The sequence below is a fragment of the Vicugna pacos genome, chromosome 1 (assembly GCF_048564905.1).
Source record: "Vicugna pacos chromosome 1, VicPac4, whole genome shotgun sequence".
NCBI lineage: Eukaryota > Metazoa > Chordata > Mammalia > Artiodactyla > Camelidae > Vicugna > Vicugna pacos.
In genome coordinates, this window is record NC_132987.1 from 82,136,068 (window position 1) to 82,151,785 (window position 15,718).

Genomic DNA, 15,718 nt, shown 5'->3' on the forward strand with positions numbered 1-15,718 from the left:
TGCCTCGAGTTGTTGGCTTTTAACAGATTTACCTTTACCTATTCCTCCAAATTAGATTCGTTTTTCTGTCTCAGTGTCCCCTGTTAAATCTAGTCTCACGTCTGTCCTACTTTGGAAGAGTGCAGTCAGCACTGGGAAGTAACTTTAATATTATCATTAAATGCTATTTGCCCTAACAAAAGTGTAGACTTTAGTGTCTCTATTGTGTACCATCTATTTTACACAGGGATTATCATTCAGTCCATGTAAGTCACAGGTGATAACATTTCACAGGGAGAACACAAAGGCTTGACAGATTGAATGACATACTCACAGTCAAACAGCCAGGAAATTCTCACTCTACTGTGAGTGGCTCCAATGCCATTGCTGTATGGCAGAAGAGAGAGACTCTGCAGGACTTTTTCTTCCACCCAAGTGATTCCTTGGCCAAAACCTGAGTAAACTTTCTGGGGTCGGTGATGGCAGGTGTTGGTTACCGCATTCTAGAGAGACAGGGCGGGTTAAAGGTCCTCACTCACCCTCTTTACATTTGAGCTTCAGTGACTTACTAGGGAAAGTAGCACTGGGTTATCCTGTTCTATCAAAATGAAGCCAGACAACCACTTGAAAAAGAGGGATAAATCTGACTCCAGGGGGTTGAACCCAATACCTCTAAGGTTCATTCTTTCTTAAATTACGTAAGTCCCTGATTTTAGCGCCCTTTTCTAATTTTCCAAATTTAAAGATAATTATGTCTCATTATTTTAAGTACAGTACAATATCTACTAATTCATTCAGTCCCAGAAATGAGAATATAAATTAAAAATTGCTCAGCAGTTTTGTGAAGTCCTTTCTTCAAAAAGAAACCACATCTAACAACTATACCTAAAATAGATTTAAAAAAGCAAATTTCTTCTGTATAACACAGGAAACTATATTCAATATCTTGTAGTAACCTATAATGAAAAAGAATATGAAAACGAGTATGTTTGTATATATGTATGACTGAAACATTGTGCTGTACACCAGAAGTTGACACATCATAACTGACTATACTTCCATTTTTTTTAATGTTCAAAAAATAAAAATAAAAGAAACCACAGCAGTCCCCTGTCCTTTTAACAAGTGCCATTCGGGTTACTGAGACATGCTGAAGCATTTCTGCAGTCTGCCACAAAGTCTGGTGTGCTGTCCCCAAGCCCTGGGTCTCCCAAGATCAAAATAACACTGGAAAGTGGTTGCTTAAAAGGTCTCTGTGAAAATTTCATGCTTCCCAAGCATATTACATAAGTTCTTTCCCATTCAGTGAAACTTAAGTGGAAGTCCTCAGCTACCACCACACCCCACCTCTCCGCTACACACCCCTAATACCAGAGCTTGTACAGCAGAAAGATGCCACACACATTGCTACCAAACCTACATCTTGGAGACCTGAGCCAAACCTGGAGAACTCCATCAAACTTTTGGAATTCGACTCATAACAGAAAACAGGTTAAGGAACAACATGTCTACACCTCATCTTTTACCTCCGCTCTGCCCCAGTTCCATTTGTGCAACCGCCATGTCAAATATGTCCAAGCTTTAGGTTGGCACTATCCTTGTAACCAGGAGGTAAGTCACAGGGGGAGGGTGCAATGACGTAAACGCAGTTCACTCCACAATGCATCACAGTGCGGTGGTGGCGTCACTGGCAGTCCACAAACTCCATTCAGAAGACGCTTGCCCCAGCAGGATTTAGGCGTGGGCTTTCCAGTTCACTCCTCATGCTTCTCCTCAGCCTGCATCCTTCTCAGGTGCCACCTTGGTTTTCTGCTCCTGGGTGTTTTCCACAGGATCAAAAGGATTTCCAGACATTGAAAATAGATGAGATTTGGAACTGAATGTCCTAGTTTGGGGAACCTGTTTTTATAAAGGTACACTGGTCTGTCAACAAACTCAAAATGCCAAGGGCTCCTTTCAGAACATTGTCCTGTTCAGCTCTACCAATCCAAGAAAAGACAGTTTTTCTTTGTGAGTTAGAATCATCCAAAGAGATTATTAAAAATATAGCTTCCAAGGGTCCATCCCAAGCCTATTGAATGAGAATCTCTAGGGTTAGAAACCAGGGATATCTGTTCTAACAAGCTGCTTCATTAATCCTAGTGAAAATGCAAATGTGAGAAACAGTGCTGGGGCCTAAGTTGGTAATACGAAACAATGGCACTCAATAACTTCTTTACAACCGTAATTTTTCCTAGAATATACATTTGTCCTAAGAAATGACAATTTCCTTTCGAAAGAGCTCCAAGCTTACACTTGCAGGGATGCAACTGAAGGAGAGAGATGCCACCCAGATTCTAACCCTGGTCATAAGGAGAGGAAGATAAAGAATAGTTCTCCCTTTTCTCACCTGCCCTCACGCCTGGCCAAGAGCTGACTGGTCATGAATGTGGGTGCTTCATTTAATAAGAAACATGTCTGTGTCAGTGTTTGTTTTTTCACAATGAAATGACATGATTAGTTGGACAGAATATTTTTAGAGGATTTAATGGGTTCACTTTCACCAGGAAGGACTAAATCTCCACTTCCATGGCAAATCTAGTAAAACCAAGCACCTTGGGACTAAGATCCCTGGGGTGGAAGTTCATAAAATTAATATGACACCGAACACAACACTGAGTAACAGTGTGACCTGTAGCAAGTTCAGACCAAGCTCAGTGATAGCTTTGACTTTACTCTGAGCCTCAATGGAGAGGAAGTTCAAAGCCAGTTAGCCACTAATGGAAAATTCATGTTCGCTTTCGACATCCTCTGTTTTTCCCTTTTTCACATCCACAGTTGCAATTTGAGTTTCTATACGCAAGCAGACAGCCATGGGTAAGCCCAGTTGAAATAATGCCAACTGACCAGGTCATGCAGAGATAGACGCATAGTGACTGATGGAAGGCTGGAGAGAACTTCATGTGGCCACACAAATAGGATCACCTGCTTCTCATGAAGTGGGAGAGTACTTGTTCAAAAATTTTCCAAAACATCAAAAACTAGATAAATTTTAAATAGATTTATGAAAATTATTAAAGTGCAAATATAATAATACTGTACAAACTTTATTCATTGATGCATTCAGCAAATATATATTGAGCACCTACTATATGGCAGGCAAAGAGCTTTGTTTCTAGGAAGTGGGAGACAGATATGTGAGCATAGGCTTGCAATAGGCATCATGGGTGTTATGACAAGTGGATGGACAGTTAACTCTATGGACAAAAGCGGGAATAGTCAAGTGGTCTTTGGAAAGAAGGCAGGAGATAGCCTGTGTCAGGTCTTCAATAATGAGGAGGTGTTCACTGAAAAGATAAAGTGAGGAACAGCTTTCAGGGCAATGTAACAAAAGCATAAAGACATAAAACCTATGGAACATTTGGAAAATGTCAAATAATGTGGAACAATTGGAGCACCATAGAGTACAAAGAACAAGACCCAGTAAGGATGATTCTGCAGAAATCAGCAGGGGACCCCATGAAGAGCCATGAATGATATGCTAAGATGCTGAGGCTCAGTAGGGCGCCAATGAAGAATCTTAAGTCATAGAGTCTTAAAAAGTTCACTCTGGTGGATGTGTGGAGATTAAATACAAGCAAAGAAGTATTAGAGGCATGGTAACTAATATGGAGGCCATTGCAATGATCTGGAAAAGATCATGAAACCTGAATTAAGGCAAGGGTAATGAAATAGAGATGCAAGCAGATGTTAGAAAGCAGAAATAATGGGCCATTGACCAAAAAAAACAGTTGGCCTAGTGTCCCTCTTCTTATTCTTCCAAGTAGTCAGTTATTTGCTTAAATGATTCCATGCAGGGCATAAATGGGTAAGGCAAAGCCATCTAAATGCAATTTCATTTCTCTGATTTAGAAGTACCACTGAGCAGCAAGATAGCTGAAATTAGACAACACAGAATGGAAAAGAAACGAAGAGCCCAGGATAATGTAAAATAAGTAATTCTTGGTGGTTGCCAAAGGTTAAGAGTTGGGAGTAGAGTTTGACTACAAAGGGTAATCAAGAGGGAGTTTTATCAAAACTACAATGAGGTATCACCTCACACCAGTCAGAATGGCCGTCATTCAAAAATCCAAAAATGACAAATGCTGGAGAGGCTGTGGAGAAAGGGGAACCCTCCTACACTGCTGGTGGGAATGCAGTTTGGTGCAGCCACTATGGAAAACAGTGTGGAGATTCCTCAAAAGACTAGGAATAGACTTACCATATGACCCAGGAATCCCACTCCTGGGCTTGTACCCAGAAGGAAATCTACTTCAAAAAGACACCTGCACCCCAATGTTCATAGCAGCACTATTTACAATAGCCAAAACATGGAAACAACCTAAATGTCCATCAACAGGTGACTGGATAAAGAAGATGTGGTATATTTATACAATGGAATACTACTCAGCCATAAAAACCGACAACATAACGCCATTTGCAGCAACATGGATGCTCCTAGAGAATGTCATTCTAAGTGAAGTAAGCCAGAAAGAGAAAGAAAAATACCATATGAGATTGCTCATATGTGGAATCTAAAAAACAAAAACAAACAAACAAACAAAAACAAAGCATAAATACAGGACAGAAATAGACTCATGGACAGAGAATACAGACTTGTGGTTACCGGGGGGGGGGGCAGAGGGTGGGAAGGGATAGACTGGGATTTCAAAATTGTAGAAGAGATAGACAAGATTGCACTGTATAGCACGGGGAAATATACACAAAATGCTATGATAAATCACAGAGAAAAAAATGTGACAATGAGTGTGTATATGTCCATGAATGACTGAAAAATTGTGCTGAACACTGGAATTTGACACAACACTGTAAAATGATTATGAATCAATAAAAAATGTAAAAAAAAAAAAAAGCCCTAAAAAAAAAAAGAGGGAGTTTTGCGTGTGGAAATGGATGATGTTGTTCTATACCTTGACTGTGGTAGTAACATAATTTTTAACTTTTGTAAAAACTCATAGATGTGTATATCAAAAGAATGAATTTTACAGAGAATACAGACTTGTGGTTACCAGGAGGGTGGAGGGTGGGAAGGGACAGACTGGGATTTCAAAATTGTAGAATAGATAGACGAGATTACACTGTATAGCACAGGGAAATATACACAAAATATTATGATAACTCACAGAGAAAAAAATATGCCAATGAGTGTGTATATGTCCATGAATAACTGAAGGATTGTGCTGAACACTGGAATTTGACACAGCATTGTAAAATGATTATGGATCAATGAAAAATGTTAAAAAAAAAAAAAGAAAAGAAAAATAAAGATCACAAAAAAAATGAATTTTACTATACATAATTTTTTTAATTTTACTATATGTATTTTTTCTTTTTCAGTTTTAGTAGGTAGAATTATTACAGTTCGACTGCACATACACATTATATTGCATGTAAATACATGTATACAGTATACTGCACCTTTTTTTAGTTTACCTATATGTACTGATCATTGTTTCTAAGAGCAGACTAGAACTTAGCTTTTTAAACTTACATAGTTATCAAAGGAATAAAGCCAACTACAAATAAGAATCAACAGAATGAGGTAGTCCAATCATAAAGGAGAGTCAAATGTGCTTACACATATCCAAGAAATCAATCATCTTAGTTATAAATTGTAAGTAGTTCATTGTAATTTTTTTAATTGGGAAAAGCAAAAAAAAATTGGGCAATTCTCAGGAATAAATTAGTTTATAGCAGTGTGAAAAGGGAAACTTACTTACTCTTGGATATTTATTCATTAATTTAACAATACTCCATGCCAGAAAGTGTGCTGTGTGTTGGATACATGGTGGGAAATAGACCCCATGGAGCCTACAGTCCAGAGGAAAAGACATCCATTAAATAAACATTTCTGTAAATCCAATTAGAATTGTGATAGGAAGAAATAAAAAAGAACTTAGTATGAAAGCATGTAACAAGCATCCCTGAAGTAGTGATATTGAAGTTAAACACCAAAGGATAAGAGTAAGTTGAATGAAGGTGAAAAGGGGCAGTCAAGAGAAAGAACCATGTTTGGGAAGATCCTAAGTTAGGAGACCTCGCATACCCATACACACTGCTGCATACTCACATGTGCTCACAAACACCCTCAGAAACTCACCTACTCACTTACACATTAATATATTTTGTGTTTCTTGCTAAGATCCTTTATGCTATGTGAGATTTCTATAACAGAAACTGACAAAGGCTTTTTATAGACCTTCCATATCTATCACTTACTAGATGTGTCACCTCAAGAAATTTTTTTAAACAAACAAAACATAAAGTTAGCAGAAGGAAAGAAATAATAGAGATCAGGAGAAATAAATAAAATTGAGATTGAAAAATAGAAAAAAGTCAATCAAACCCAGAGCTGTTTTTTTGAAAGAGTAAACAAAATTGACAAATATTTGGCCAGGCTCACCAAGAAGAAAAGAGAGAGGACTCAAATAAACAAAATAAGAAATGAAAGAGGAGAAATTACAATCAATACCACAGAAATGCAAAAAACCACAAGAGAATACTATGAACAATTATACGTCAACAATTGGACAACAGAGAAGAAATGGACATGAAGTTACCAAACTGACTCAAGAAGAAGTAGATAATTTGAAGAGACTAATCACTAGAAGTGAAATAGAATCATTAATAAAAATAAATTAATAAATAAACTCCCTACCAACAGAAGTCCAGGACTGGATGCCTTCACTAGGGAGTTCTACCAAACATACAAAGAAGAAATTATACCAATCCTTCTTAAACTCTTCCAAAAGATTGAAGAGGAGGAAACACTCTCAAACTCATTCTATGAAGCCACCATCACCCTGATACCAAAACCAGACAAAGACACTACAAAAAAGAAAATTATAGGCCAATATCTTTGATGAATATAGATGCAAAATTCCTCAACAAAATATTAGCAAACCGAATTAAGGACACATAGAAAAGATCATACGCTACTATCAATTTGGATTCATCCTAGGGACAAAAGAATGGTTCAACATATGCAAATCAATGTGATATACCACATACACAAAAGAAAGGACAAAAATTACATGATCATCTCAATATTTGCAGAAAAAAGCATTTAATAAAATTCAACATCAATTCATGATAAAAAAAAACTCTTACCAAAATGAATATAGAGGAAACATCTCAAAATAATATAAGCTACTTATGACAAACCCACAGCGAACATAATACTTAACAGTGAAAAGTTAAGTTTTCCTACTAAAACCTGAAATAAGACAAGGATGTTCACTCTCACCACTTCTATTCAACATAGTATTGGAAGTCCTAGCTATAGCAATTAGACAAGAAAAATAAAAAGGGATCCAAATTGGAAGAGAAGAGGTAAAATTGTCACTATATGTGGATGATGTGATACTGTATATAGAAAACCCTAAATACACCACACAAAAACTACTAGAGTTGATAACTGAATTCAGCAAGGTAGCAGGATACGTGATTAACATACAGAAATCAGTTGTATTTCTTTACACTAACAATGAAATATCAGAAAAAGAAGGTTTTTTAAACAATCCCTTTTAAAATTGCATCAAAAAAATAGAAATAAACCTAACAAAGGAGGTAAAAGACTTTAAAGTGGGGAACTATAAAACATTGATTAAGGAAGTTAAAGGTGATTTAAAGAAAGGGAAAGATATCTGATGCTCTTAGATTAGAAGTAATATTGTTAAAATGGACGTACTACCCAAAGCAATCTATAGATTTGATGTGATCCCTATCAAATTACCCAGGACATTTTTCTCAGAACTAGGACAAATAATCCTAAAATTTATATGGAATCAGAAAAGACATAAAATTGCCAGAGCAATACTGAAGAAAAAAGAATGAAATTGGAGAAATAATCCTCCCAGACTTCAGACAAAACTACAGACCTACAATAATCAAAACAGTGTGGTATTGGCACAAAAACAGACATATGGATCAATGGAACAGAATAGAGAGCCCAGAAATAAACCCACACACCTAAGGTCAATTAATCTTCAACAAAGGAGGCAAAAGTATATAATGCAGAGAAGACAGTCTCTTCAACAAGTGGTGTTAGGAAAGCTGGACAGCCTCACGCAAATCAGTGAAATTAGAACACTCTCTCACAACATACACAAAAATAAACTCAAATGGCTTAAAGACATGATAAACCTCCTAGAAGAAAACATAAGCAAAACATTATCTGACATAAATTGTAGCACTGTTCTCCTAGGGCAGTCTACGCAGGCAATAGACATAAAAGCAAAAATACACAAACGGGATCTAATTAAACTTATAAGCTTTTGCACAGCAAAGGAGCTATAAACAAAACTAAAAGACAACCTACAGAATGGGAGAAAATATTTACATACAATGCAAATGACAAGGGCTTAATTTCCAAAATATACAAATAGCTCATACAACTCAGTAACAACAACAACAACAAAAAACAACCCAATGCAAAAATGGGCAGAAGATCTAAACAAACGTTTCTCCAACAAAGACATACAAATGGCCAATAGGCACATGAAAAAATGCTAGATCTTGCTAATCATCAGAGAAATACAAGTCAAAATTACAGTAAGGTATCACCTCACACCAGGCAGAATGAGTGTCTTATTAAAAGGACACAAACATAATCAAGAAATCAATCATCTAAGTTATAAATAATATTTAGTTCATTTGTGTCCTTATTTCTTTATTTTTTTAGAGTCCACATATAAGTGATGTCATATGGCATTTTTCTTTATGTGTAAGCACATTTGATTGTCCTTTATAATTGGATTACTGCATTTTGTTGATTATTATTTTGTGGTTGGCTTTATTCCTTTGATAATTATGTAAGTTTTAAAAGCTAAAGCTCTAATCTGTTCTTAGAAACAATGATCAGTACATACATGTAAACTAAAAAAAATGTGCAGCACGTTATATATATGTATTTACATGCAATATAATGTATATGTGGAGTCAAAGTGTACTAATTCTAGCTAATAAAACTGAAAAAGGAAAAAAAAAGTCCACAAACAATAAATGCTGGAGAGGGTGTGGAGAAAAGGGAACCCTCCTACACTGTTGGTGGGAATGTAGCTTGGTGCAGCCATTACGGAAAACGATAAGGAGATTTCTTACAAAACTAAAAATAGATTTACCATGTGATCCAGCAATCCCACTCCTGAGCCTATATTCAGAGGAAACTCTAATTTGAAAAGATACACGCACCCCAGTGTTCATAGCAGCACTATTTACTATAGCATGGACATGGAAGCAACCTAAATGTCTATCAACATTGACTAGATAAAAAAGTTGCATATATATATACACTCCTCAGTGTACTGAATACTACTCAGCCATAAGAAAGAACAAAATAATGTTACTTGCAGCAACATAGATGGACCTGGAGATTGTCATACTAAGTGAAGTAAGCCAGAAAGAGAAAGAAAAATACCATATGATATCACTTATATAAGGAATCTTAAAAAATGACACAAATGAACTTATTTACAGAACAGAAACAGACTCACAGACATAGAAAACAAACTTATGATTACTGGGGGAAAGAGAGTATTGGTGGAGGAATAAGGTGGGAGTTGGGGATTTGCAGATACTAACTACTATACATAAAATGGATAAACAACAACGTCCTACTGTGTGGCACAAGGAACCATATTCAATACTTTGTAATAGCCTATAATGGAAAAGAATATGAAAAGGAACATATGTATATGTATATGTATACATATAAAACTGAATCCCTATGCTGTACACCAGAAATTAACACAACATTGTAAACCGACTATACTTCCATTAAAAAAAAAAAAGAGCTAAATGGAAATTTTAGAACTGAAAAAGTACAATGACAAAAAAAAAATCACAGTAGATCAGAGATGGGAGAAAAAAGGTCACGGATGAACTTGAACTAGGAAAGCAAATCTATAACAACTATCCAAGCTGATGAATAGAGAGAAAATAGATTGAAGAAAGATAAACAGATCCTTAGAGACCTGTAGGACAGTAGAAAATGGCCTAAAACGTGTGTCATCAGAGACCTTGAAGGAGAAGAGAAATAGGGCAAAATAGATTTTCTTAAGAAATGACAAAAAGGCAAGCCATGGACTGGGAGAGGTTTTTGTAATATACATTTGTATGACCGTGAGCTTATATTCAGAATGTAGTTTAAAATTTTTATAACTCAATAATAATAATACCAACACTCTAATTATTTTTAATGGGCAGAAGACTTGAATAGACACTTTACCAAAGAAGGTATACGCATGGCTAATAAGCACGAGAAGAGACCTCAAACATCATTAGGTATCAGGGAATTATAAGTTAAAGCTACAAGAAGATACCACTGCACAACATTTTTAAAAGACTGACAACACCATTATTGAGGAAGATGGAGAATAGTTGGTTCTCTTGCTATTGAGAGTGAAAAATGGTACAACCACTTTGGAAAACAGTTTGACAATTTCTTTTAAATTAAACATACACTTATTATATGAACCAACTACTCCACTCCTAGACATTTACCAAAATGAAATAAGAACATATATCTACACAAAGGCTGTTCACAGCACTTTATTGATAACAGCCAGAAACTAGAACAACCCAAATATCTACCAATAGGCTAATAAATATTGTTACTATTACAATAAAATACTACTGAACAATAAAAATATAAATTTCTAATAAATGCAATAATACAGATGAATCACAAAAACATGCTACGTGAAAGGAACTCAACACACACACACACACTATATATATATATATATACACACACACATATATATACACATACATACACTATCTGATTCCATTTGCAGGGAATGCAAAAAGAGGCAAAATCAATCTGTACTGATAGAAGTCAGATCAATGGTTGCCTGGAGCAGCAGGTGGAAGGAGGGGCTGACAGCAGTGGGTGTGTATGAGGAAACTTTCTCGTGTGAGGAAATGTGCTATATCTTGATTATGATGATGGTTATGTGGGTGTATACATTTACTGAACTATATACTTAAAATGTATACATTTTATTGTACGTAAATCATACCTCACAATGTTGACTTTTAAAAGAATACATACATAACTCTGTAAATTAGAAAACTAACTTTCATCATCATGCTGTAATAAGTCATTCAGTAATAAATTTTATAGGGAACAAGTTCTTTTTGAATCACACACAGGCACCCCAAATGAATGTCTAACCATTCGTTTTTGTTATGTGAGCATGACTGGAGAAAGAGAAGCCTGTTAAGCTAATAAAGCTCCTGCCCATCATCTCTAATTCTAGGCTGCGGAAGAAACCCTAAATTCAGTTCTCATCTTTCTAAGCACCCTCAGCAACTATTTGTTGACCAGTTCCTGAAGTGAGTGAGTACATACATATTTCTTTTATAAACAAGTCCTTCCATCTGAAGTCTTGGCTGCTACAGAGTGATCTGCCCCAGTCTCATAGCAGAGGTCAACGGTCAGAGACTACATGGTGAACCAATGGTACTGCTGGTCAAATAGGCCATCCTAATCACCCTCTCCTGCTCAAGGGCCCTCTTGTAGATTTTTTTTTTTAAACATAGGCAATAAGGAAGCTAGACTTTCTTTTCACTGAAATTTTCCAATTTGTAGAGAGAAATTGATGGACAAGAGAGAGGTATCTTAAACTAAGGGAGCTGCTAGCCTGTGCAGTGACCATGTGTACTGAGTACCTCAATTTACTGGAAAACATCCCTTCCTGATTTGGAGACTTAAGATTAGGATGCTCATTTCAGCAGCACGTATACTAAAGTCAGAACAATACAGAGAAGATTCTCATGGCCCCTGCACAAGGATGACACACACATTCCATATTTTTATATGTGGAATCTAAAAAATCAAACTCATAGAAAAATAGAGATTTGTGGTTACCAGAGATGAGGGGTGGGAGATGGGGGAACTGGGTGAAGGTGGTCAAAAGTTACAAACTTCCAGTTATGAGATAAGTAAGTCCTGAAGGTGTAATGGTCAACATGACGACTATAGTTAACACTGCTGTATGATATATTTGAAATTTGCTGAGAGTAGGTCCAAAAGTCCTTATCTTACGGAAAAGCAAAAAAATTTTGTAACTATATGAGGTGATGGACGTTATCTAAATTTACTGTAATAATCATTTTGCAATTTATGTATGTCAAGTCATTATGCTGTACACCTTAAACTTATATAGTGCTGTGTGCCAATTATACCTCAATAAAACTGAAGCCAAAAAAAAAAAAAAGCAGGAAATGTGTAAATTTTCACTACAAGCTCAAATCCTTTGTTACCGATTGTATTAATTTTCTATGGCTGCAAAACAAATTACCACAAACTGAAACGCTTCAACTACCACCCATTCATTACCTCACAGTTCCGCACGTCAGAAGTGTGGGTGGGCTTGGCTATATTCGCTGCATGGAGTATCACAAGGATAAACTCAAGTGTCAGCTGGGCTGAGCTTTTACCTGAAGGCTACGGGGAAGAATCCACTTCCAAGGGCATTCAGCTTATTGGCAGAATTCCCTTCTTCGGCCACGTAGAACTGAGATCCCATTTTCTTTGTGACTAGAAAGTACCTGGATTTCTTGGCTGATGAGCACTTTCCTCCATCTTCAAAGCCAATAATTGTGGGCTGAATCCTTCTCAGACTTAGAATCTCTCTAACTTCCTCTTCTATGACCAGCCAAAGAAAATGCTGTGCTTTTAAAGGGCTCGGGTGATTAGACCAGGTGCACCTGGATAGGCTCCCTAGTTTAAGGACACCTGATTACCAACCTTAATTACAAATGAAAAATTACTTTTGCCATGTAACATAACACAATTATAGGAGTAGTACCAGGGGCAGAGATCACAGTCCATCTAGAGTTCTTCCTACCACAGTGATGATTTATCTGTCCATCACCAGCGACCTTCTTGTATCCCTAGAGATATCAGTCACCCAAAAAATTTAAAGTTGTCTTTAAAAACAAATGCTGCTAGTCAGTGATTCAGAGCCCACTTTCCAGATTATAGTAATTAAGACTGGGATACCATAAAAATATCAGATTTAATGTTATAGGAACTGAGTTTAAATTCCAAGAGTTCCGGCAAAAGAGAAGTCAGTATGAATTGGGAAAAGACTCATAAAGGAAGTGGCACCCAAGCAGATACCCAGAATTTGGATAGGCAAGAGCACGGCTAGAGACAGGAATAAACAGGGCATCTGCTGAGCGGTGAGGAGACTCGCCTGACGGCTTGTTGGGGGATAATGGAAGACAAGATTAAACAGATAGGGGAAGCTAAATAAGACGGCTTTGTGAAACAGAACCAGTGTTTGCGTTTGAGTCCATAAGTGATACTGGGCCTTTGAAAACTTTGTTAGGTTTCTGTAAGGATATGCCAAATGGTTGGAAATTTTTGGATTGGTAAGAAAAATGAGATTAGAAAAAGAATAATTAGAAAGTTATGAGGGACACACATTGCTTGTCTTCCCTAGGGGTTAAATCATAGCCCCCCCAAAAGATACATCCAAGTGCTAAACCTCAGAATTTGGGAATGTGATCTCAATTGAAAAATGGGTCTTTGCACGTGTAACTAAGAATCTCAAGATAAGGTCATCCTGGATTATCCGGGTGGGCTCTAAATCCAATGACAAGTGTCCCATAAGAGACACACAGAGGAGAAAAAAGGGAGGGGAGAAGGCCATGGGAAGATGGAGGCAGAGATTGGAGTTACCCTGCCACACCAGGGGACACATGGAGCTACTAGAAACTGGAAGGGATGAGGAAAGATTCTCCCTACAGCCTTGGGAGGGAGTGTGGTCCTGCCGTACCTTGATTTCAGAACTCTCGGCCTCCAGAACTGTAAGAGGATAAATTTCTCTGTTTTTAGCCATCAAGTTTGTGGTATTTTGTTACATCGTCCTAGGAAACTAATATACCTGAGGATTAAGAATCAGATAACCTCAAAGTATTTTCTAAAAGAAAAAGAAAAAAAAACAGTTTAGGTGACTCCTGATCTCTCCTTCAAAGCTAGTTTCTGTAGCACGAGATCTAACACGTCTAGCACACAGCAGGCACTCATCAGTTTGCTGCCTCATCTCCATGGGCTCCAGCAACCCATTCCGTTACTACTGACAATCTGCATTCCTTAATTAAAGTAGACTACACTGTGCACTAGAATCATCTTCACAGGTACTTGCCGGAAGCCCTAAAAACCCCGAAGATAATGATTTAGAATTTTAGGAGTGGGGCAAAGGCATTGGCATGATTAACAAGCTTCACAAAAGATGCTGGTGTCCATGAAAGCCTGAGAGTTTGAACCTAAGGCCCTTAGCAGTTAGACCAGCTGTCTGGCTGCTCTCACCCCCAAATCCTCTTGCACTGATAAGAAAGGGAATAGTGTCACAGAAGAGCAGGGAACATGGGGTTGGAGGACAAAAAACACCCATAAGGAAGTTAGACACACTTTGAGAGCAATCTCCACGTAGTCCTCCTGGAAATGGGCCACCTGTGCAATCTTTCTGGTATATGCAGGGATTAAATCATAGCCCACTCCAAAGGTGGAGTGAGGGCGCTGAGAAAATTAAGTGAACCCAGACTTGGTGTATAGCTGAAGATAAAAGTCTTTCTGGATGAAATATGAAAACAAATAAATGTATGTATATGCACAACTGGGACATTGTACTGCACACCAGAAAGTGACACATTATAATTGACTGTACTTAAATAAAAATGAAACAAAATAAAGTAAAATTAAATAAAATCACAAGTCTCTAAAAAAAAAGTCTTTCTGGATGAAACTGTAAATTCCATGTGAATGATACAATGTTAATAAATTGAAGTATAATATACACTGAGAAAATATAAATTAAAAAGGAAGCCATAGAATTAAATTCAATGTAAGATGTATTCATTGAACATCTACTATGTGTCAGATACTGGGAGAGATGTGGAGCCTCTGATAAAGAAAAAGACAGTCACTCCCCACCTCTCAAGGACAAATTCAGGGCACTAGCAGGAAAACCAAAGACCCAGTAGGAATCTAAAAGTTTGTACCCAAGCCTGGTCTCAGAGAGACCAACAAGAACTTAGCCAGTGGCTGAAGTTGCTTTCTTCCTGGAGTCACATTCAATACAGAACTGATAGTATCAGAAAATGGAAGTGAGCAGTACTGAGTTTAAGAAGTTGACATTTATTAAAGGTTAGAGGAGTTTGAGGAAATTCTCCATTCCTGATTAAGTCAAAAATAGAAAGGATAATAAATGCTACTGATTTGATTAACAAATAGAGCTGAAAGATAGGGCCTCTGACACTTGAGGGAATTCCTTGGTGAAGCACCAAACTACAGTACTAGAATGAATTCTTTGCACAGAATGACTGCCTGATTTTTTAAGAAAGAGTACAACTATACCATTCTGCATCAACATATCATTGATATCATTGTTAAATTATATGGCTGAGTTAAGTTCAGAGCTATGATAGTCATTAACTCATTAGTATTTTCTAGTCTATCTGTAGCCCAAAACACCACTTCCCTCCAAAACCAATGATCCCAACCAGGATTAGCACACATTCATTCACTCATTTAACTGATCCACTTTATAAACTCCTACTGTATGCCAGGCACTGTGCTGGGCACTGAGTTTTCAGCAATGAGCTGGTAGTCTTGGCTTCTGTGGGGGTCATTCTTTAAGGAACATTCCATCAGGCATTACCCCATACCTGTATGGCAGATATC

General features: G+C 37.1%; 1 pseudogene; it reads left to right on the forward strand.

Annotated features, from left to right (window-relative positions):
* Positions 1–11,744: 11,744 nt before the first annotated feature.
* LOC116277700 (U6 spliceosomal RNA) lies at positions 11,745–11,840 on the forward strand (annotated as a pseudogene).
* Positions 11,841–15,718: the final 3,878 nt, after the last annotated feature.